This window comes from Lissotriton helveticus, chromosome 4_1 (genome assembly GCF_964261635.1).
Source record: "Lissotriton helveticus chromosome 4_1, aLisHel1.1, whole genome shotgun sequence".
Lineage (NCBI taxonomy): Eukaryota > Metazoa > Chordata > Amphibia > Caudata > Salamandridae > Lissotriton > Lissotriton helveticus.
Genome location: NC_136063.1, coordinates 1,155,745,579 through 1,155,767,829, shown reverse-complemented (window position 1 = coordinate 1,155,767,829; position 22,251 = coordinate 1,155,745,579).

Below are 22,251 nucleotides of genomic sequence, written 5' to 3'. Positions count from 1 at the left end.
AACCAGGACACACTCCAAGTTTTGCTCAACTCTATAGGCAGCCCATTTCCGGAAGCAGGGACATCCAGCAGTGTCGTGTAAGCTCCATCCCCTGCACAAACCACCCAGCAGCAAGCACTTACCAGCACAGCTTTCGTGCAAGACTTTGAAGACCCACTTTTCACATTTCAACGCCATGCGGTAGAAGTCCAACATGAGAGGGTTGGTCAGGTGCGGGTGAGGTTTGACAGCCTGGTGGCCAAACTAGATGGGGTCAATGGGTGTCTAAGTCTGATTAGGGCCCACCTAGAGTCCATCAGATGTGCCTACAGTCTGCTGCATGCGCTCCAGCATTCCATGGCTTACGGTGCTGGACTACTTACTCAGAGACAAGAACAACTGTCCAGTCAAAGTGGCTCCAGCGATGTCACCAAGGAGTTGCATGAAATGAGAAAGATCATTGAGATCATGGGGCACATGGAGCAGATGCAGGCTTCACACTTGGCAGCCATAGATGCATATATCCGAGACATTGCTGGAACCCTGCAAGCCCTGCAGCTTATCATCACTGCAGTGCTGCCTTATCATTTGCTACAGATGAATGCTGCTGCACCTTCAACATCCACATCTTACCCCCCTGATGTGGCACAGCCTCATAGTGCTCCAGGTAATCCTCCATCACCCACACTGGAGGCACATGACACATCAGAGGATAGAGATGTGGATAAATCAACATTTTTGTGAAACGTTAGCGGTAGCATTCATCTCTGTCAAATAGACTGTTTCTGCTTGGACCTGTGCCTACCATCATGCCTCAGAACATCATCTTCCACTGTTCTCTGAATGACTCTGCTACACTCACCTTGGACTTTAGTATTGACTGCCAATTTTGGCATTGTTCCCAATGATACTGCAATAAGCCTGCTGACTGAACTCTGCCTCTTCCTCAACATGTCTCTGAACAAGTCCCCCACCCTCAAGAACTCTGTATTGCCCTCCACTGGGCATTTACACAATGGGGTGTTGTTGCACAAAGAACTGGGCCAATCTGCTATCTCAGTTAATGCACTTGTAAATAAAACAAAATGAGTAACTAAGATGCGTCTTGCCTGTAACCATTTACGTTTAAATGTGCCAACAATGCATGGTCAGTTTAGCCACCACTACAAATCAAGGAACATTTGGCAAAGAGAATACGCTTACTCTGTGTCCATGATAGGCATTGTGAAGGCCGGACACATGTGACTCTACCAATGCTCAGATCTGTAAGACAACACTCTTTCAGCAACATAAAAATACTGTATGACCATGATGTTGATTGTTACTTTGAACAATATTCACATCATTGTAAAGCCACATGAATTGTCTCCAGAAATATTGTACCCAAAAATATTTAGAACAAGTAGTCATTGTCAATGTGGTGGACAATGTTTGAATAGATTTGTGTCATTGCATGACACATGTAAAGACAGTTCCCTCAAGATGTCACACGTGCCAAAAAAGCTATCTAGCAGAAAGAAAGGAATGGGATAGGAAAGCATATGTCAAAAATTGTTACTGGTTCAAATCTATGACAAGGTTTGCTGTCCGGCACATCACAACATCCCTTGCCCAACACTTGTATGTTAATTTGTTCACAGTGTTTTCCAAAATGTACAAGGGTGTGTTAAAACATGTACAGAGGCATTAGGATGACTTGTAAATAATACAAATCATTCATCCTGTGCACTCCCACGTGGAAAGTGAAGCTGTTGTGGGGACTGGTGTAATTAAAGATGTCACAAAGTATCCTAACACCATACATACAGCATGAAACCAATGCTGTGTGAGCGCAATGCCTAAAGTGCATCCTATGTAATTATGTACTTGCTAAATAGTCACATATGGATCAATATTTCTCTGACCACTTCAAAACATTTTCCTAACTGAACAGTGTTACCATAAACATCAATCAGTTTGGTTCAAACACATTTTAAATGAAGATTTATGGTAGCGTGTCCTTTGAAGATGGTGTAATTACATTTGTAGACATTAAAAATTGATTGTGCGGGTGTTGAATCAGTCGTAATCCACAACCAACTCAACAAATTATGTCCATATAGAAAACATCAATGGCAGCACAAACCATCAACCATTAGCAATTAATTCTTACAAAATTCAATCTTAACAAACTAAACTAATAATAATGACAAATCCTAAACTACAGTAACCTAACTTGTACTAATATTACACTACACTACACTAACTTGCTTACCTAAGACTATACATATAACAACATATATCATACATCAACTAACTTCCTGCCTTACGGCACATTCAGAGATGAGAAAAGAGAGCTTAACGTAAGCATCAATTAACTAAACATACATACTAAACAAATGTATATATTTTTACATTTTTTTAACAAGTCCAAAAACACATCAACTCCCCCACCCTAAAGAAAAGGAAACTCAATCAAAAGCACTAATAAGCCATATGTTCTATGAACATCATCATAAAAAGCAAGCAACAACACGCATGACCTGACAAATTATAAACACATTATGCCCGGAATCAGAATAAGATGTTCATTAAGCCCGGCCTGGTACTCTGCTCTTCCAACAGAGTTTGCAGAGTTTTATTTTCTCAGTGCTCTGCTTTGAACGCAGAGTTGAGGCAAAACTCTGATTCCGTGGTGGAGCGGAGTACGCCCCTCAGCTTGAGTCAGCCCCCTTCAAAACAATAAAAAAACACTCACCTTCTCTTCTGCTGTATGCGGGCTGCCCTCCTCCTAGCTGCAGTGTCTTCTTGTGGTTGCCCGCCCCTACGTATTATGTCTTGCGTGAAGGGTGGACCATACACAGCAGAAGAGAAGGTAAGTGTTTTTTTATTTTACTGCTTTTTGGGCCTTAGGAGGAGCAGAGTTCCACAGAGGTTTTTTTAATTCTGTGGCACGACGCAGAGCATCACTCTGCATACTTCGCCCAAGGTTAATGACGTTGTCCTACGTCGATATGATTTTCCTGCTTAGGCACTGAGTCTGTGATAGTCTGTCCAAGACAATGTTGTGACACCAAACTTTGCATTAGCTACAAAGGCCTGCTTACTTACATCAGCATGAAAATGATTGACAGGATTCCTCATTAAATACAAAAATATTGTATGGGACATATTTCTGTACCAGCAATCTGTGTCACATTGGAAAAGTTTTTCTTGACAAACTTCTTGTGGTTTCATCATGTCAGTCAGTACTTGGTGAGATGGACTCATGTTGTCATTGTGGTTATGTGAACTGCTCTTTGGACAACTAACTGTTAATGTCAACTGGAACTGCTATAAAACTTGACAATTACCAACATGCGTATCTGTGCTGGGTGTCAACATATTCCAGGTCTGTTCATACACATCAACATCATTACTCAAATGTATCTTCTGAAGTGTGTGCACTCTGGGATGTACCAAGGGCCGGACTGCCCATAGCGGGCACCGGCGTTTCCCCCATGGGCCGCAAGGGTGGGGGCCAATTTTGGGCCCCTGGGGACCGTTTTTGTTACAGGGGCCGTTTTTGCAACATAGGGAAACCTAGGAAACCTTTACATTTTTGAAAACTAGACACCCAGGGGAATGCAGGATAGAGTGACTTGACTGCCTCCTACTAGGTTCTGTTACCCAGAATCCCCTGCAAACCTAAACAATTGACAAAAGAAACATATTTTCTCCATATTTCTGTGGTGGAAAGTTCTGGAATCTGCGTGGATCCACGAATTTCCTTCCACCCTGCGTTTCCCAAAGTCTTCCGAGAAAAATGGTACCCCACTTGTGTGGGTCGGCCTAGTGCCTACGACAGGAAACGGTGTAAAACACAACGTGGTTACACCTCAATTTCGCATTGAAAAATGACCCTTTTTTGGTAAAATGACTAGCTGTAGTTTTTTAACCACAGCTCTGCCGGCACCTAGGGAAACCTAGCAAAACTATACATTTTTGAAAACTATTCACCCAGGGGAATTCAGGACGGGGTGACTTGACTGCCTCCCACCATGATTCTGTTACCCAGAATCCTTTGCAAACCTAAAAAATGGACCAAAAACACATTTTCTCCACATTTCTGTGGTGGAAAGTTCTGGAATCTGAATGGATCCACAAGTTTCCTTCCACCCTGCGTTCCCCAAAGTTTTCCGAGAAAATTAGTACCCCCACTTGTGTGGGTCGGCCTAGTGCCTGCGATAGGAAACAGTGCAAAACACAACGTGGTTACACCTCAATTTCACATTGAAAAATGACCCTTTTTTGGCAAAGTGCCTAGCTGTCGTTTTTGAACCCTAGCTCTGCCGGCACCTAGGGAAACCTAGCAAACCTATACATTTTTGAAAACTAGACAACCAGGGAAATGCAGGATAGAGTGACTTGACTGCCTCCCACCAGGTTCTGTTACCCAGACTCCCCTGCAAACCTAAAAAATTGACAAAAGGAACACATTTTCTCCACATTTCTGTGGTGGAAAGTTCTGGAATCTGCGTGGATCCACAAATTTCATTCCACCCTGCGTTTCCCAAAGTCTTCCGAGAAAAATGATACCCCACTTGTGTGGGTCGGCCAAGTGCCTGCAACAGGAAACGGTGCAAAACACAACGTAGTTACACCTCAATTTTGCATTGAAAAATGACCCTTTTTTGGCAAAGTGCCTAGCTGTAGTTTTTTAACCCTAGCTCTGCCGGCACCTAGGGAAACCTAGCAAACCTATACATTTTTGAAAACTAGACACCCAGGGGAAGGCAGGATAGAGTGACTTGACTACCTCCCACCAGGTTCTGTTACCCAGAATCCTTTACAAACCTAAAAAATGACAAAAACACATTTTCTCCACATTCGTGTGGTGGAAAGTTCTGGAATCTGCGTAGATCCACATATTTCCTTCCACCTTAAGTTTCCCAAATTCTTCCGAGAAAAATGGTACCCCAATTGTGTGGGTCGGCCTAGTGCCTGCGATAGGAAAGAGTGCAAAACACAATGTGGCCGCACCTCAATTTTGCAGTGAAAAATGACCCTTTTTTGGCAAAGTGCCTACCTGTAGTTTTTTAACCCTAGCTCTGTCGGCACCTAGGAAAACCTAGAAAACCTATACATTTTTTAAAACTAGACACCCAGGGGTATTCATGATGGGGTGACTCGACTGCCTCCCACCAGGTTCTGTTACCCAGAATCCCTTGCAAACCTAAAAAAATTGACAAAAAAACAAATTTTCCTCACATTTCTGTGGTGGAAAGTTCTGGAATTTGAGTGGATCAACAAATGTCCACCCACCCCGCGTTCCCCAAAATATTTCAGGTATCATTTTACTCGGGAGAACAAGTGGAATACAGGGTGATAGGACATTTGTGCCGGCACGGAGATCCCACGCAAAAATGTATGGAAAAAGTGTTTTTTTTACCTAAATTTGAGGTTTGCAGGGAATTCTGGGTAGAAAAGTGTTGGGTGATCCACGCATGCCATACCCCGCTGAACTCCCCCGGGTGTCTAGTTTTCAGAAATGTTTGGGTTTGGTAGTTTCCCAAGATGGCCGCCGAGCCCAGGGCACAAAACTCAGGTCCCCCCCCAAAAACAGGTAGTTTTCCTATAGGTAATTTTAAAGTCTCCACCGTACAATTTGGGCCTTTTCCTATTGCAGCCACTATGCCTAGCCACACAAGTTGGGAGACCTGGGGGAACACTAGGTGGGAGGAAATTTAAGGATTCAGGCAGATTCCACAACTTTACCACACAGAAATGTGAGAAAAAAGTGGATTATTTTGCAAAATTTGAGGTTTGCAGTGGATTCTGGGTAGGAGAATGATGAGGGACCCATGCAAGCCATACCTTTCTGGACTCCCCTGGGTGTCTAGTTTCCAGAAATGTATGGGTTAGGTAGGTTTCCCTAGATGGCCGCCGAGCCCCGGGCCAAAAACCCATGGGAACCCCCTTGCAAAACCAGGTTGGTTTGTGATAGGTATTTTGATGTCGCCTCATTAGGTTTTGGGCCCTTGCCTGTTGCGGGTCCTTGAGCCACCCTCGCAAGTGAGGTACCATTTTTATTGGGAGACCTGTGGGAACACTGGGTGGGAGGAGATTTGAGGATCCACGTAGATTCCACAGCTTTACCATACAGAAATGTGAGAAAAAAGTAAATTTCTTAGCAAAATTTGAGGTTTGCTGTGGATTCTGGGTAGGAGAATGACAAGGGACCCATGCAAGCTATACCTCGCTGGACTCCCTCGGGTGTCGAGTTTCCAGAAATGTGTGGGTTTGGTAGGTTTCCCTAGATGGCAGCCAAGCCCCGGGCCAAAAACTCATGGGAACCCCCTTGCAAAACCAGGTTGGTTTGTGATAGGTAATTTTGATGTCGCTTCATTTGATTTTGGGCCCTTGCCTGTTGCGGGTCCTTAAGCCACCCATGCAAGTGAGGTGAAATTTTTATCAGGAGACCTGGGGGAACGCTGGGTGGGATGAAATTTGTGTGATCCAAATGATGCCACGCTTTCCCACACAAAAATGTGTGAAAAAACTGATTTTTTCAGCTAAAATTGAGGTTTGCAAGGGATTCTGGGTAAGAGAACGTTGGGGGATCCATGCAAGTCATAGCTCCTTGGAAGCCCCCAGGTGACTAGTTTTCAGAAATATATGGGTTTGATAGGTTTCCCTAGATAGCAGCCGAGCACAGGACCAAAAACTCAGGTGACCTCCCTTGCAAAACCAAATTGTTTTGACTTAATTATGTTTTCAGTTCTACAGCGTGAGATGTTTGGGACAATATTGCATGGAAATTGTGACAGACATTTTCAAGCTTACAGGACATTGTGGATAAAAAAATAACTCAGAATTCACAAGAGAGATATCACCATATACTCCCATGGTTTAACAATAATATCTTCATTTAGTAAGTTATTTATAGCTGTAATGTACACCTTAACAGTTACTCAAAAGTCAAACATTCCAGCACAGCTATCAATTCCTCAAACACACACACATACTGGTTGGATTTGGCATGAGGGCAAGTGATGGTTCAGTACATAAAATTTTATTAACAAGATATTTCACAGAAATGAAATGCTCTGTCAATAAATAAATGCATAAAAACCGAACCAGTGACTTGCAACTCATGAGCTATAAAGCCCCGACAAGACACAAACCGTTTTACAGGCCATTAACGCACCTTTCATACCTGATACACACCAGACCCTTCACACCATCCGGAAGCAAAAGCAACACATTACAACATTCACAAAAAGGGACAAGATACACCCTGCTTCAGAAAGAGAAAAAGGACAAATGTTACTGCACAGCCATCTAATCCGCAAGCACACACACATACTGGTTGGATTTGGCATGAGGGTGAGTGATGATTCAGTATCTACAATTGTATTAGCAAGTTATTTCCCAAAAATGAAATGCACTGCTAATAATTGAAAGTATGACAAACTGAACCATTGACTCACAGCTCGTGAGCTGTAAAGCCACGTCAAGGCACCAACCTCTTTACAGGCCATTCATACACCTTTCATACGTGTGACACATACAAAACATTCACACCGCCAGCCGCGGGCCCATCACTTTACAACACTCACACCAGCAGACAGTGCCATTCAAGGGCCCATCACTTTCACACGCCCACATTCCTGACACAGTAACTTCACAAAATGATGGACTGCGTGGAGTGTTGCTCAGCTAGCAGTGTTTGTAATGACCAATAGAAAGTAACTACTCACACACCGCCAGCCAAGCGCCACTCCACGCACACCGCAAGCCAAGCACCACTCCACGCACACCGCAAGCCAAGCGCCACTCCACGCACACAGCCAGCCAAGCTCCACTCCACGCACACCATCAGCCAAGCGCCACTCCACGCACTCCGCAAGCCAAGCTCCACTCCACGCACACCGCCAGCCAAGCGCCACTCCATGCACACCGCCAGCCAAGCGCCACTCCACGCACACCGCCAGGCAAGTGCCAATCCACGCACACCACAAGCCAAGCGCCACTCCACGCAAACCGCAAGCCAAGCGCAACTCCACGCACACCGCCAGCCAAGTGCCACTCCACGCACTGCGCCAGCCTAGTGCCACTCCACGCACTCCGCAAGCCAAGCTCCACTCCACGCACACCACCAGCCAAGCGCCACTCCATGCACACCGCCAGCCAAGCGCCACTCCACGCACACCGCCAGGCAAGTGCCAATCCACGCACACCGCAAGCCAAGCTCCACTCCACGCACACCGCAAGCCAAGCGCAACTCCACGCACGCCGCCAGCCAAGTGCCACTCCACGCACACCGCCAGCCAAGCGCCAGCCTACGCACACCGCCATCACATTTGGAATTATTTTAAACAAAACAAACACAAATTGCAAATAGATACAAATATAGTAATACAAAATCGGTAACTAAATACATTGCACAAATGCCAACCTTAAAACAGAATACAAATTTCAAAAAAACACAGACCAGGCAGTTCATTTTACCACTCATGGATACTCCCATAACTTATTTTGTGTGTGGTAAGCTCTATAACAAGCAGGCACACACAGCCCAGGGTTAGAAGTACACCCAGGGAAGAAAAGACAAGTCTCCTTCCGCAAACCTCTTCGCCAACAGACTCTACATCTCCTAGTGGGAAAGTCTTTTGTAGATGTGGGAGGAATGTAATCAGGAAAGTGGTGATCTTTCAATTGAGCCACATCCTCCACCACTCCAAATCTAGGAACACTTACTTGTTCCACAACAACAAGGCTAGATATCACAGAGTGCTGAAACTGAATAAATGTCAACTTGGATGCAGAAGAACACTCCCTGAACACAATAAAAGCATTGAAAGTTGCTAAGTTGAAAAAATGGATGGCCAACTTCTTATACCATACATAAGCCTTACGAATAGCAGTGTAAGGTTCCAACCTCTGATCTACTCTGTCAACACCACCCATGTGCTTATTGTAGTCCAGAATGCACACAGGTTTGTGCACATCAGCAACCTGACCCCAAACAGGCACAGGTGAAGTACTCTCATCATGGATGGTAGTCAGCATGTACACATCCCTCCTGTCCACAAATTTCACAGCTAGTAGTTCTTCACTACGCAAGGAACTGCACTGACCCCTCTAAAGTTTCTTGCAAACAAGCTCCTTCGGAAAACCTTTGCGGTTAGAGCGGATTGTACCACATGCAAGAGTGTCCACTTTAAACAATTCCTTAAACAATTGCACAGCAGTGTAGAAGTTATCAAGGTACAAATGGTGGCCTCTGTTGAACAGTCTTCTAGCAAGATCCCACACAATTTTCTCTGACACTCCAAAAGTGGATGGACAACCAGGGGGGTCAATAGTGGAATCTCTACCAGTGTACACACGAAAATTAAAAACATATCCTGTCTTACTCTCAGACAACATATACTGTTTAATTCCATAGTGTGCACTCTTGCTAGGGATATACTGCCTAAAAACCAAACGACCCTTGAACAAAACCAAAGACTCATCAATAGATATTTCTTTCCCTGTAATTTAAATCTCTGAAAAACGATCAACAAAATGATCAAGAACAGGCCGAATCTTAAAAAGACGGTCTCAGTCAGGATGACTACGTGGCAGCGCCAAAGAATTATCCACAAAATGCAACGTGCGTAGCAAAAGTAAATACCGATCACGAGTCATAACAGCTGGAAATATGGCTGTTGCCATCAAGGGACTAGAAGACCAATATGAAGCCAGGTGTGGCTTCTTTACCAAACCCATCAATAAAGTCAAACCCAAAAACTTCTTTAGCTCTTCCAAATTTGTGGGAGTCCACCGGGTAGCTCTAGAGTGGGGCCTAAGTTTGTCACTGTTGTCCCTCAAAAACTGTTCAGCATACAAATTAGTCTGCTCAACAATCTCACTCAAAAACACATCATCCATAAATAACTGAAAATACTGTATAGCAAGCAAAAAAAATTCGCAATCCGCTCTACACCCTGCATCACCGCTAAAAGCAGGCAACACCGGCTGCACCATGTTAGGATCAACCCAGAGTCCAGCACTTCCAGTAGGAAGACTAGGAGCCTCAGGCTGCAATCCAGATGCCTCTTGCACCATCAGCACAGCAGTATCCTCCTCTAAAACAGGCCCTTCATCTGCACTGTGAGAACCTTCATCATCCGATGATTCCATGTGGAGAGAAAACTCACTGCCAGAATCTTTCCCTCCCTCTTCTCCCTCAGAGTCAGTGTCATAATCCGGCTCAGAGGAAGACTCAAGAAGCATACCAACCACCTGCTGAGCAGTCATTCTACAGCTAGCCATAATGATTACTAATAAAGGTAACTTGTCACACAAGTCAACAACAACAAACACTATGTAAAATAAGCAATGAGCAAAATTCACCTTTATCAAAAATACCAATACACTGCAAAACAATACCACTCACTTGCCAGAAGCAACTAAACTCACCACCACGTACTCTGCACAGACACAGTATGGATCAACAATATCCCACTAAAAAAGAAAAGAAAAAAAATACACATAAGACAATGCAAAACACATCACAAAGATTTTCATGCTCAAAACACTAACTAAATGCCACTATAACACCATTTACAAAAAAACCATACATTGCAATATTACTCATTTAGAGTACATACAACAAAAATGTTTTTCTTACCTAAAAATGCAACTACACAAACATGTAGAACAATCACTGTTGAAACCGCAAACAGGAAACAAAAGTTTTACACTAGATTTCAAAAGAAGAAAAAAACATTAGAATCACATAAACAAAAAATGCACCAGTCAACCTGCCAAGCTAAGGGGTAGGTGGCCCTACCAGTATAAAATCAAAAGGGGAGCAACCATTGCCCTTGAGGCCACCCCCACCAAAACAAAAATGAAAAAAACTCTGGTGTCTAGTGGCTTCTGCCCCCCTTGGGGACAGATGGGACTAAACACATACTGCTACTCTGCCACTCAAAGAGGGCAGAAAAGGCCATAATCATCCTCCCATAAAGGGGAATGACCCATGTCCAAGGGGCGGATCCCCAACATAAAAATAAACCCTGGTGCCCTAGTGGCCCATACCAAAAAAAAACGCAAAACTGCCCTTCAAGGTGATACCAAAGGGGATGATGGACGGAGCCCTTGAGCAAATCTAACACTCACCCCCGGTCAACTGATCTTGGTTTAATTCATCATCATTGTTTAGCTCACTTCACCACCCCAGTTCAAACATGGCCATATGCAAATCAGACTGACCCTGTGCGCTTTGATTGCCTTAAGTTGGCAGACGTGGGTCCCTTGCTCACTTTGCCACTGGACTTAAGCTAACCTGGCTGATTAGCCAGTAACCGGTCCCAGTATGGTTGTTTCCGGGTCAGGGAAGATATGGCTTGGCACTTAAGGCTGGACTGTTCCAATGAGGCATAGGGTCAGACTACTTTGCATATGGCCATGTCTGAACTGGGATGCTGGAGTAAGCTACACCAACTTAAACCTAACATCATGGGCATACCAAAATGGCAAGGCAAAATCTATGCACCAAAAAAGGGGAGTGACCCTTGCCCAAGGGGCCACTCCCACTAGATTTACTCAATTGGCACAGTGTGCCACATACATTTTTAAAAATGTTAATCTGCCCCCCAGGGGGTCAAACAACGCAAAAAGGCAGGCCCCCAAAAGGGGAGCGACCCTTACCTAAGGGGTCGCTACCCAAATCAAAAACAAAAAATGTGGGCTTCCTAAAATGGCCGCCAAGGGGAGTGACCCTTGCCCAAGGGGCCACTCCCCAGCACATCCTAAAATTAAAAAAAAATGTGGCCCCCCGGGGGCCAGGCAAAGCCTTCTTACTTGCCCCCAAAAGGGGAGCGACCCTTGTCCAAGGGGTCGCTCCCCATACCAAAAAAAACAATAGAGCTGAGCAAAATGGCCATCAAAATGAGAGTGACCCTTGCCCAAGGGGCCACTCCCCTGCGCATTGCCAAAAGTCGTCATAAATGTAATATTTATTAATAAGCTGCCACCCCTAGGGGGGCAGACAAAGCCAACTTAAGTGCCCCCAAAAGGGGGAGCGACCCTTGCCCAAGGAGCCACTCCCCAAGCAAAAAAACACCGGCAAAATAAAAAGAAACAATCCCTGGTGTCCAGTGGGCATTCCTGCTGCACGATTGCATGATCGTGCAGCAGAAATGCACAAAAGAGACATCGAGGGAAAGGAAAACACTTTCCTTTCTCCCGATGCCTCTTTCGTTTGAATCCCACCCACCCCAGCCCCCAAACTTACCTGTTTCTCCTCCGACCCGCAGGAGGCAAATGGCTTCCCTGCGCGTCAGAGGAGAAAGGGAAACCTCCAATGACATCAGCGGTCATTGATGATGCGGGTGGGGGGGGAGGCAGGGGAAGGTCTTCCCCTGCCTTCTCCGTGAAAATTATCTAGATCGGGCACCCACGGGGGGAGCGCCAGCGCTCCCCCTGTGGGTGGGGCTCATGATGAGCTCAGCACGTCATGAGCACCAGAGAGCTGTATGCCATAACGAGCTCAGCTCGGCATGAGCATACAAGGGATTAAGATGCCAGGGACATGTGAGAAGGAAAATAAGAGTGTCCATTTGGGTTCCCTGTATCAGTAGTTTTAAATGCATAGTTATTGTACCATGCTGTACCCTGGCTTGTATTATATGGATGACCAAGGATTGTGCTGGCTCAGTTGTTGACTTAGAGAGGGTGTTGTGATTTGAGGCCTGCTGTAGTATTGAAGTTTTGGGGATGGGTGAGTATGAGGCAGAGGAGGTCCAGGGGTTTTATCTGCACAGTATCTGAAAAAAGACTGCTTGTACCTAACAGTTTTCCATGGAGAAAATAGAACATGTGATCTGCTTGCCACTGTTGCCGTTCATGAGCAAACATGTAGTGTATCCTATCATCAACACATGTTAGGGAGCACCTTGGCGTATGTTGGATTTTCATAGATGCTATTGGGACACATATTTCTGTCAGGCATACTCTTCACTGGGGTGGAGTGTCTTGGTGTCCACACTGTAGTGTTACATGTACAATACGTGATAGCTCGCCAGCTTGCACAACACCATTTCATAATGCAAATTTGTACATTGCTTGAGAGATGCAACCTTTTTTGTTTTTTAACGGAGTTTTACATAGTGTGAACTTGACTTGGTACTGGGTATCTGAGCGCTTTACATAGCACCAGTTACGTTACATGAGGACGCATTCACTTTTGTTAGGCAAGGGGCCGATTCACAGAACTAACCTGAGACAAAATCCTAAACTTACTATTTTTATTATTCACAGAAGGTATTTAGTAGTAGTAAAGTTAGGACTACTAACTTCACTACAACTAACTTGAGACAAAATCCTAAACATACTTATTTTGGTATTCACAGAAGGCATTTAGTAGTAGTAAAGTTAGGACTACTAACTTTACTACAACTAACTTGAGACAAAAGCCTATACTTACTACTTTTGGTATTCACAGGAGGCTTTAGTAGTAGTAAAGTTAGGACTGTTAACTTTACTACAAATAACTTATGACAAAATCCTAAACTTTCTACTTTTGGTATTCACAGAAGGCATTTAGTAGTGGTAAAGTTAGGAATACTAACTTGACTACAACTAATTTGAGACAAAATCCTAAACTTACTACTTTTGGTATTCACAGAAGGCTTTTAGTATTAGTAAAGTTAGGACTACTAACTTTACTACTTTTGAGTTATTCTCAATTTCAGTTGTTGTTTCACTGTGTGTGCATGGCGTTTGAGACATTCATAGAATTGTATTGACACACCAGTTATTGCATCTGTGCTATCATCTGTAGCTTCATCCTCCACGCCCAGAAGTGGATGCAAGACAGATGTGCAATGTGTATTTGATACTGTTGTCACTTACCTGTGTTCCTGTGCCATTGAATTCACAGATATGTTTGATTACACATATTACAGTGGTTTTTAGCTATGTGGGCACAGCTACAATTACACATCAGACATATACTGTATGTCGTACTACACTCTTGTATGTCATCAGACATGTATGTGTTCCTGGGATGACACAACACACTTATATTGGTTCTCACTGAGGGACGATACATATTAAATTGCTCATATACGTTGTTCCATCCCAAATCTACGTGTGGTTAATGTTCTGTTCACTGCTATATGTGAGAGCTGTGGGGCACAGTTTTTTTGTTACCTTTCACTGAGCAGATATATAAACTTCTGAAGATATAAACAAAGCATACAGGACTTTTGTGTAGGTATATTTTGTTTTACAAAGTAATATTCAGTGTTTTTTTTAAAGAATAATCCATGTGATGGGATATTTTTTTGTGATTATGTAAAAAATATTCTGATGAGTTGATCCCTTCTTGCTGTGCCAGCAGCAGAAGCTGTGGTATGCCTAGCATCTGTCTCTTGATCCTGGCAATCCTCTGGATTGTCCTGCTACTCCTAGTCTTCATTCAATGGCGTGTTTGTGGAAAATGCAACATGCCGTTATGATCTTGCAAACAAGTTCAGGCTTGTACAGGAGTATCCCCCCCATATGTCTAGGCACCAGAACTTGGACTGAAGGACTCCAAATGTCCGTTCAAGAATTGCCCTTGTGAGTCCCAGTGCAACGTTGTAGTCTCTCTGAGCCTGTGTGAGGGTCACTTTGATGGGCGTCATCAGCCTTGGCTATAGTGCATATCCTTGATCACCTGAAAGAGAAAATGGAGAGATGTGACCATTAGTATTTGTGCCTGTTGTGTTTTCAGAGTGCCTTTATTGGTGTGTGTGTATTGTGCAACTTAGTACTTTCTGGTTTGTCATGGGGAGCTTCAGACAATTAACCTGCATCACAGAAATTAACTTGCCTATACTTGAAAGGCTAGACATCACTATATTGTAATTGGCCAGGTCCTGTGTATCACCTCCATGTTGTGACTGTCAGAAATGTATGTGTCACTCAAAAAGAGGTTATAATTTCTTTACAGGCCCGTTGCACAAACTGAACGCCACCTGTGCATATATTATATAGGGTGTCCCATTGGCACATGTGCCTGCTGAAGCATCCACCTTGACTTTTTGAAGATTACAATGTTGGAACATCAACTAGATACCTCATTGGGAGAAATTGTACTGAGGGTAGCTGAGAGCGAAAATCCTTGACTGCTAAATGTTGAACTCATGGTGGACTCATTATATCCAGCTTCCCCCCAAGGTGGGTCAGTGTTTAAGTCACAGTGGCACTGCTACCTGGTGTACTTAACTTACTCAGACATGTGAAGACAGTGTACTTAAGCATTGATGTCCTTGTGCTACTCCTAGTCTTCATTCAATGGCGTGGTTGTGGAAAATGCAACATGCCGTTATGATCTTGCAAACAAGTTCAGGCTTGTACAGGAGTATCCCCCCCATATATCTAGGCACCGGAACCTCGACTGAAGGACTACCAATGTCCGTTCAACAATTGCCCTTGTGAGTCCCAGTGCAACGTTGTAGTCTCTCTGAGCCTGTGTGAGGGTCACTTTGATGGGCGTCATCAGCCTTGGCGATAGTGCATATCCTTGATCACCTGAAAGAGAAAATGGAGAGATGTGACCATTAGTATTTGTGCCTGTTGTGTTTGCAGAGTGCCTTTATTGGTGTGTGCATATTGTGCAACTTAGTACTTTCTGGTTTGTCATGTGGAGCTTCAGACAATTAACCTGCATCACAGAAATTAACTTGCCTATACTTGAAAGTCTAGACATCACTATTTTGTAATTGGCCAGGTCCTGTGTATCACCTCCATGTTGTGACAAACTGACTTTGACCCTGCGTGTATGCATGTTGAGGTGAAACCCAGCAATATTCCCATGTGTGTGTCTTTTCCCAATCAACACACATTATAATTTCTAAGTTTGTGCATCATATTTCTGCATTTCAACAGGGAAGTCATATGGATGCACAACATATAGTGAGATTGTTATTTTGATTGTTTGTATGCTCTTCATAACCCTGCTCCATTCTGCAACGACACAGACTGATGTTTTATCAACTTTAGTAATCATTTGTGTGCAGTTGGTGCTCCCTTCATACAGCACTACTTGCAAACTCATGATGCAGGAACACATGCTGCATGGTGCATGGCTGACTATGTTTTTTCATATCAGCTAATTGTACATAATCACAAGTGAGATCAGGGTGATCTCACATCTTGTTGTACATATGGCACATGTGTTTAATTCTAGATGTAAGTAGCACTGTAGAAGCATATGTTCTGTGTCATGTGCTGCATTGATTATTTTCCATTTTTATCTGATGAGTTCTGCAAAATCTATATTTCAAGGGTACCATAGTGGTTTGTGTAAGATTTTCTAGGTTACTCCCTTGTTGGACTGTCTAACATGTGTCTTGATTATTTTGCATTGGGTGCTTGTTTTTATTGTTTGGACCTGTTCCAAGGAATGTCTTATTACATTTGCTCCATGTGCATTCTCACATATTTAAACAACATGCTTGTGTACTTGAGGTGTGTGGTGTGTTCAGTTTGTACTTACCAACAAGCAGTCCATTTCCATATGTGCCATTCTCAAAACGCTGGTTTATGATCGATCGGCGAAAGATTTCGGAGTCATGCACACTTCCAGGAAACTTTGCAACAACATTGATGAACAGCAATGTCATAGAAGCCTTGCTTGTTGTCAAGTTGTTTCTGCACTGTGTTGGAAAGCATAGGTGGTGCGGTGTCAGGCTAATAATGGCATCCAAGAAAGTTGGGAGGAACCTGAAGAAGGCTGGCTGTGAAACTCCACCCACTCTGGCAGTGATTGGTTGGAAGGTACCAGAGGCCAACATATGAATCACTGCAAGTAGCTTTGTCTGCTAAGGGACGTTCGTGCAGTGCTGTGATGGTGCCTGCAGCCTTGGTGCTATCTGGGTGAGTATGCGTAAGATGGAGGTCCTTTTTAGCCTGTAGTGGGCTATCTCATCCTTAGCCTGATGTCTATCAGGTAAAACACCTTCACTCCGCATTTTTTACTCCGCATACCATCATAACGCAGGTACTGTTACTCCGCAAAATATTACAACGCATGCCATTATGTCTTATATGCTTTTACCACGCATGCTTTTACAACGAAATTCGTTGTAAAAGCATGAATGGTAAAAGCATTTGTTTTTTATATTTAAGTGTAAGGTAAATATATGGTTTTAGTTTGGGGGTGTTGGAGTATATGTTTTAGGGGTTCAGGGGTATTTTAAGGGTGGGTTTGGGTTATGGGGTACAGGGGTATTTAAGGGTTAAGGGATAGGTTTGGGTATTGGGGTATGGGGTATTTTTAGGGTTCTGGGGTATTTTGGGGTTTTGGGGTACAGGGGTTTTTAAGGGTTAAGGGATAGGTTTGGGTATTGGGGTACAGGGGTATTTTAGGGTTCAGAGGTATTTTGGGGTTTTGGGGTACAGGGGTATTTTTAGGTTTCAGGGGTAGGTTTGGGTTTTGGGGTGCAGGGGTATTTTTAGGTTTCAGGGGTAGGTTTGGGTTTTGGGGTACAGGGATAATTTTAGGGTCCAGGGCTAGGTTTGGGTTTTGGGGTACAGGGGTATTTTTAGGGTTCAGGGGTAGATTTGGGTTTTGGGGTACAGGGTAATTTTAGGGTTCAGGGGTATTTTGGGGTTTTGGGGTACAGGGGTATTTTAAGGTTTCAGGGGTAGGTTTGGGTTTTGGGGTACAGGGGTATTTTTAGGTTTCAGGGGTATGTTTGGGTTTTGGGGTACAGGGGTATTTTTAGGTTTCAGGGGTAGGTTTGGGTTTTGGGGTACAGGGGTATTTTTAGGTTTCAGGGGTATGTTTGGGTTTTGGGGTACAGGGGTATTTTTAGGGTTCAGGGGTAGGTTTGGGTTTTGGGGAACAGGGTAATTTTAGAATTCAGGGGTATATTTGGGTTTTGGGGTACAGGGGTATTTTTAGGTTTCAGGGGTAGGTTTGGGTTTTGGGGTACGGGGGTATTTTTAGGTTTCAGGGGTATATTTGGGTTTTGGGGTACAGGGGTATTTTTAGGGTTCAGGTCTAGGTTTGGGGGTACAGGGGTATTTTTAGGGTTCAGGGGTAGGTTTGGGTTTTGGGGTACAGGGGTATTTTTAGGGTTCAGTGGTAAGTTTTGGTTTTGGGGTACAGGGGTACAGGGGTATTTTTAGGGTTTAGGGATAGGTTTGGGTTTTGGGGTACAGGGTATATTTATAGGGTTAAGATGGGTTAGTGTTTAAGGGTGTTGGGGTATTTTAAGGAGTAAGGGTGGGTTAGGATTTTGGGGTGCTGGGGTATTTTAAGGGAGCAGGGTGGTATTAGTTTTAAGGGTGAAAAGAGTTTTTTTCTTAATGTTATATATATATATATATATATATATATATTTTTTTTTTTATTATTTAAAAAAATATATAAATGTTAAATATATATTTATTTATATGCATATGCATTAATTGGTATATATATATATATATATATATATATATATATATTTATATATATTTATATGTATATAGATATATATATATATGTAAACACATGTGATCAAGGCAGGGATCTGCCGAAACGCGTTGTGAGGATTTTGGTGGCGTTTTAAAATAAAAGTTAAAGCACCAAATTGGGTCTGCCTCGTCCTCTTTCCGAATCCAGCTGGAAGTACCGGTTGGAGCGAGCATTGTTATATATATATATATATATGGTGTAAGTACATTTTCTAAATTTATCCCGCGTATAACTTCACCACACATGCCTTTGCGTTGTAAAGGCATTCGTTGTGAAGTTATATGCGGGGTTAAATTTTGCGGAGTGATTGTACTGCGGAGTAATGGCTCCGCGTTGTAATTAATGCGGAGTCATGGTATGCGGGATTTTTGAATGCGGGATTTCGTCACATATTCGTCTATCAGGGTGATGCGCTTTCTGTAGACCCCCTCTCTTCTGCGACGCTGCCTCTGTGGTGGTGCTGGTGGTGGTGGTGGTGGTGGTTGTGGTGTTCTTGGATCTCCAAGCTGCAAGAGTAGTACCTCCATGGTGTCATTAGGTAAGCAAATGAGGGTCTGGGTTGGTCTCCCTTATATACAGGTGTATTTGCACAATTGTTTAGGCCAGCTTTTTTCTGGTCTTAAAATCCAGCCGCTAACTAACCTTAGCAACAATTTTTTTAATTATCACCGGACCGAAAATTCATTGTAAATATCGCAAAATGGGGTTAGTGGCAATTTTCAAACAGGAACGACCCCCCTTGCATCTCTTTTTCGTTAAGTCCCAGTAACAGAAGTGGAGAAACTAAGAACGCACGATTAGGCTGGAAAACTGCCACTAACTGCAGTTAGCGGCAACTTGTAAATACGGCAATAAAGAAAACGCAGCCTTAAAATCCAAAAATTGCTGCTACAGCAGCATTAACTCCATGTACATACGCCCCTGAATCTTATCTTTCTGCAGTTAGACATCCTTGCGATAGATCACTGCTAATGATATTCTGTTTGTGCTCTATTGGTACACCTATCTGTTTTCCACCTGGTCACTTTAATCCCCATGCAATCCTGGTATATCCCTGGGAGGGCTGATCCCCTCAAACTTTGATACTCTTGGTTTTATTCTGCAGATTTTATGATTTTCTTTGAAAAAGGTATATGATACCACTGTTAACATCAAGGGGGTTTCGGCCAGCCTTTTTACATCTTCAGTTATTACCAGATCATGCTGTGAAGTTGTCAGTTTCTTCTTACCTAAAAGGTGCTCTATTCTGGCACAAATCATGAACTTTTAATTGTTATTCTTTGTGCCAAATTTCAAACAGATTGCATTGTCTTAATTATAAGCTGTTCTGCTTTCTCCTTGTTTCTCTCCATGATAATTTTAGAAATTGTGATCTGAGGTCATTATGGTAGCTTATTTGTTTTAAGGCTTTTAATGTATTTATTTGGATGTATATGTTTTTTATCTGGTATGATTATGATGTGCAATCAAATAAAATAAAGATTCTTTTATTATTTTTATAAGTAGCAGCTAGTCCCCCTTTATCCATCACATTCCCAAGTTGCTCCTGTGTTATTACTAAAGATCAAACTTACATGTGCACAGATCTCCCCATCAAAAACTATAGGAGGTGAAGGTGGGGATTTCCACCCATAATTTTATCAATTCCTTTTTGCAGTAAGCAAGTAGTACTTCTTTCGTACTATTTTACTTACTACAAAACTCAATTTGTGATTCTGAATTACCCTATATCGTCTTACAATAAGGAGCTATTCAGAGTGAAAAGTTAGTTCTTATAAGCTAAAGGAAAACCATCAGATGTAGAAGGGAGACTGTGGCAAGGTTTAGGGATCCAATCAGAGGAGATAGGTCTTTGTGAAAGGCAAACAATGTCAAAGAGAAAGGGAAACTCCATATGGTTAATGGAAAATCACATAATGAAAATGCAACCCTCATAAGCAGAAGGGAGATCCTGAGATGAGTAAGGGAGGACATTGATTAATCAGTTTGTTGGGCAGTCTGTGGGTGAGTGTCTCAGTGAGGTAAAGAGAGAGGGAGTGACTCAGTGAGTGAGAGTGTCAGTCATTGAACCAATGTGTTTAGGCTACCAGACAATGATCAAGGAAGTCAAAGTGTCAGAGAATGATTTACTGAGCCAATAACTGAGATAAGAAATAAGTAACTGAGAGGTTCCATCTTAAAACCCACCACAAATGTTATTTAAGCTTTAACAAGAGACTCTAGTTGTGGGGTGTGGCATTTCTCTACATTATGCACCAACTTCCATTTCCTCAGATTCCACATTGCTTAACGTTTGGTGATGCACTCTGATCTGAGGACAAGGTTATGGTTTTTAGATGCAACTTGACAAAAGATACCATTCCCCAAATCATATGGGAATGGGCTCCATCATTCACAAGGAACTCTTGAAATATGTTGTGGCCTCAGTGTAGGGATATGGACCGAGACCTTCAACCATGCCATTGTATAGTAATTGACTAGAGGTCAATTTGCAGTCAGTATGCGACTGCTGACAAGTGTGACCAGCTAATACTAAGTGCCCATGTTGTGTTCCACTGGAAAACCTACTAATAGTTTGTAAGATTGCATGTTTTTGAAGTTTTTGTGGGAAAGGGTGTGGCTCACTGGGTGGAGAGCAAACAGTGCAGAAGGATCTATTCAACTGTATTTCTTCAAGAAGGTCAAACCTCGCAAAGTATCTTTCACTGTGTCTCTTTCTCAGTGAGTAGGACAAGCTTACCAGTTTTATTTTATTTTTTATTGGCTCTTTGTGAAGAGGGTAGATTGCAGAAACATATCACATAACTAAATTCCTGAACAAACTTTGTTATGAAGACTATGCGCCTGACTCAAAAAAGTAAGTTATGCTTTTGAGCGAGTTTACATTTTGTAGTAAGTTTACTACTTTCGGTGTTCACAAACATAGAGCATATTTACAAGCCCCTATCGCCACCACAAAGCCACTTTTGGTGACGTTGTGATGGCAATACAGGCCTCGCCTTATTCACAAGGCAGTGTTAAGCCACTTAACATGGCTTAATGCTGCCTTGTGAATTAGGCACCCTTTCACGCTGTATTTAGCGTGAAAGGGGAGGGTAATGGGTGTTGTGGTGGGCGTTCCACCGCCACATCCATTGATTTTGACGCTGCCCCTATTCACAAGGGCAGCATGAATAGGAGGCAGTGTCAAAATTAAGACCAGGAATATCCTGGTCTTAAACAGGAAAAACGAGGAGAATTGCTTTATTTCTCCTCGTTTTTGCTTTTTCTATGTGTGCTGCCTTGTGCAGCACACATGGAAAAAGCAAATTGCCATGGTTTGTGTATGTACAGGAAGGTGTTCCTTCCTGTACATAAACAAACCTTTTTTAAAAAAATGCCTTCAGCACACATGAAAGTGAGAGAATTGCATTTAGGATTGTTTATGTGAAAGAAGGGACACCGTCCTACACATAAACAATCCTCCCCTGCACACAGACACCCTTGCACTCTGGTGCAAGGGTGCCTGCGTTGGCGCTAAGTTGTTAAACTTAGCATTATTGCAGGGTGAAATGCAAGGCAGCACCATATCCTTCTGTATATGGCGCAGCTTTCTGTTTCCAAAGTGGCAGAGAGAGGCGTTAAGCCAAGAAGGCTAATGCCTTTCTCCGCCACTTCCTTGTGAATATCCCCCACAGAACTTACTGCAAAAGTGATGCCCTCCCTGATCCTCTCTAAACGCTCCCTAATCTCATCCCATTTTATATTACGTCTGTCCCCTTTGCCACGCACTCCTATGTGTCCCTTCGACATTTACTACTAAC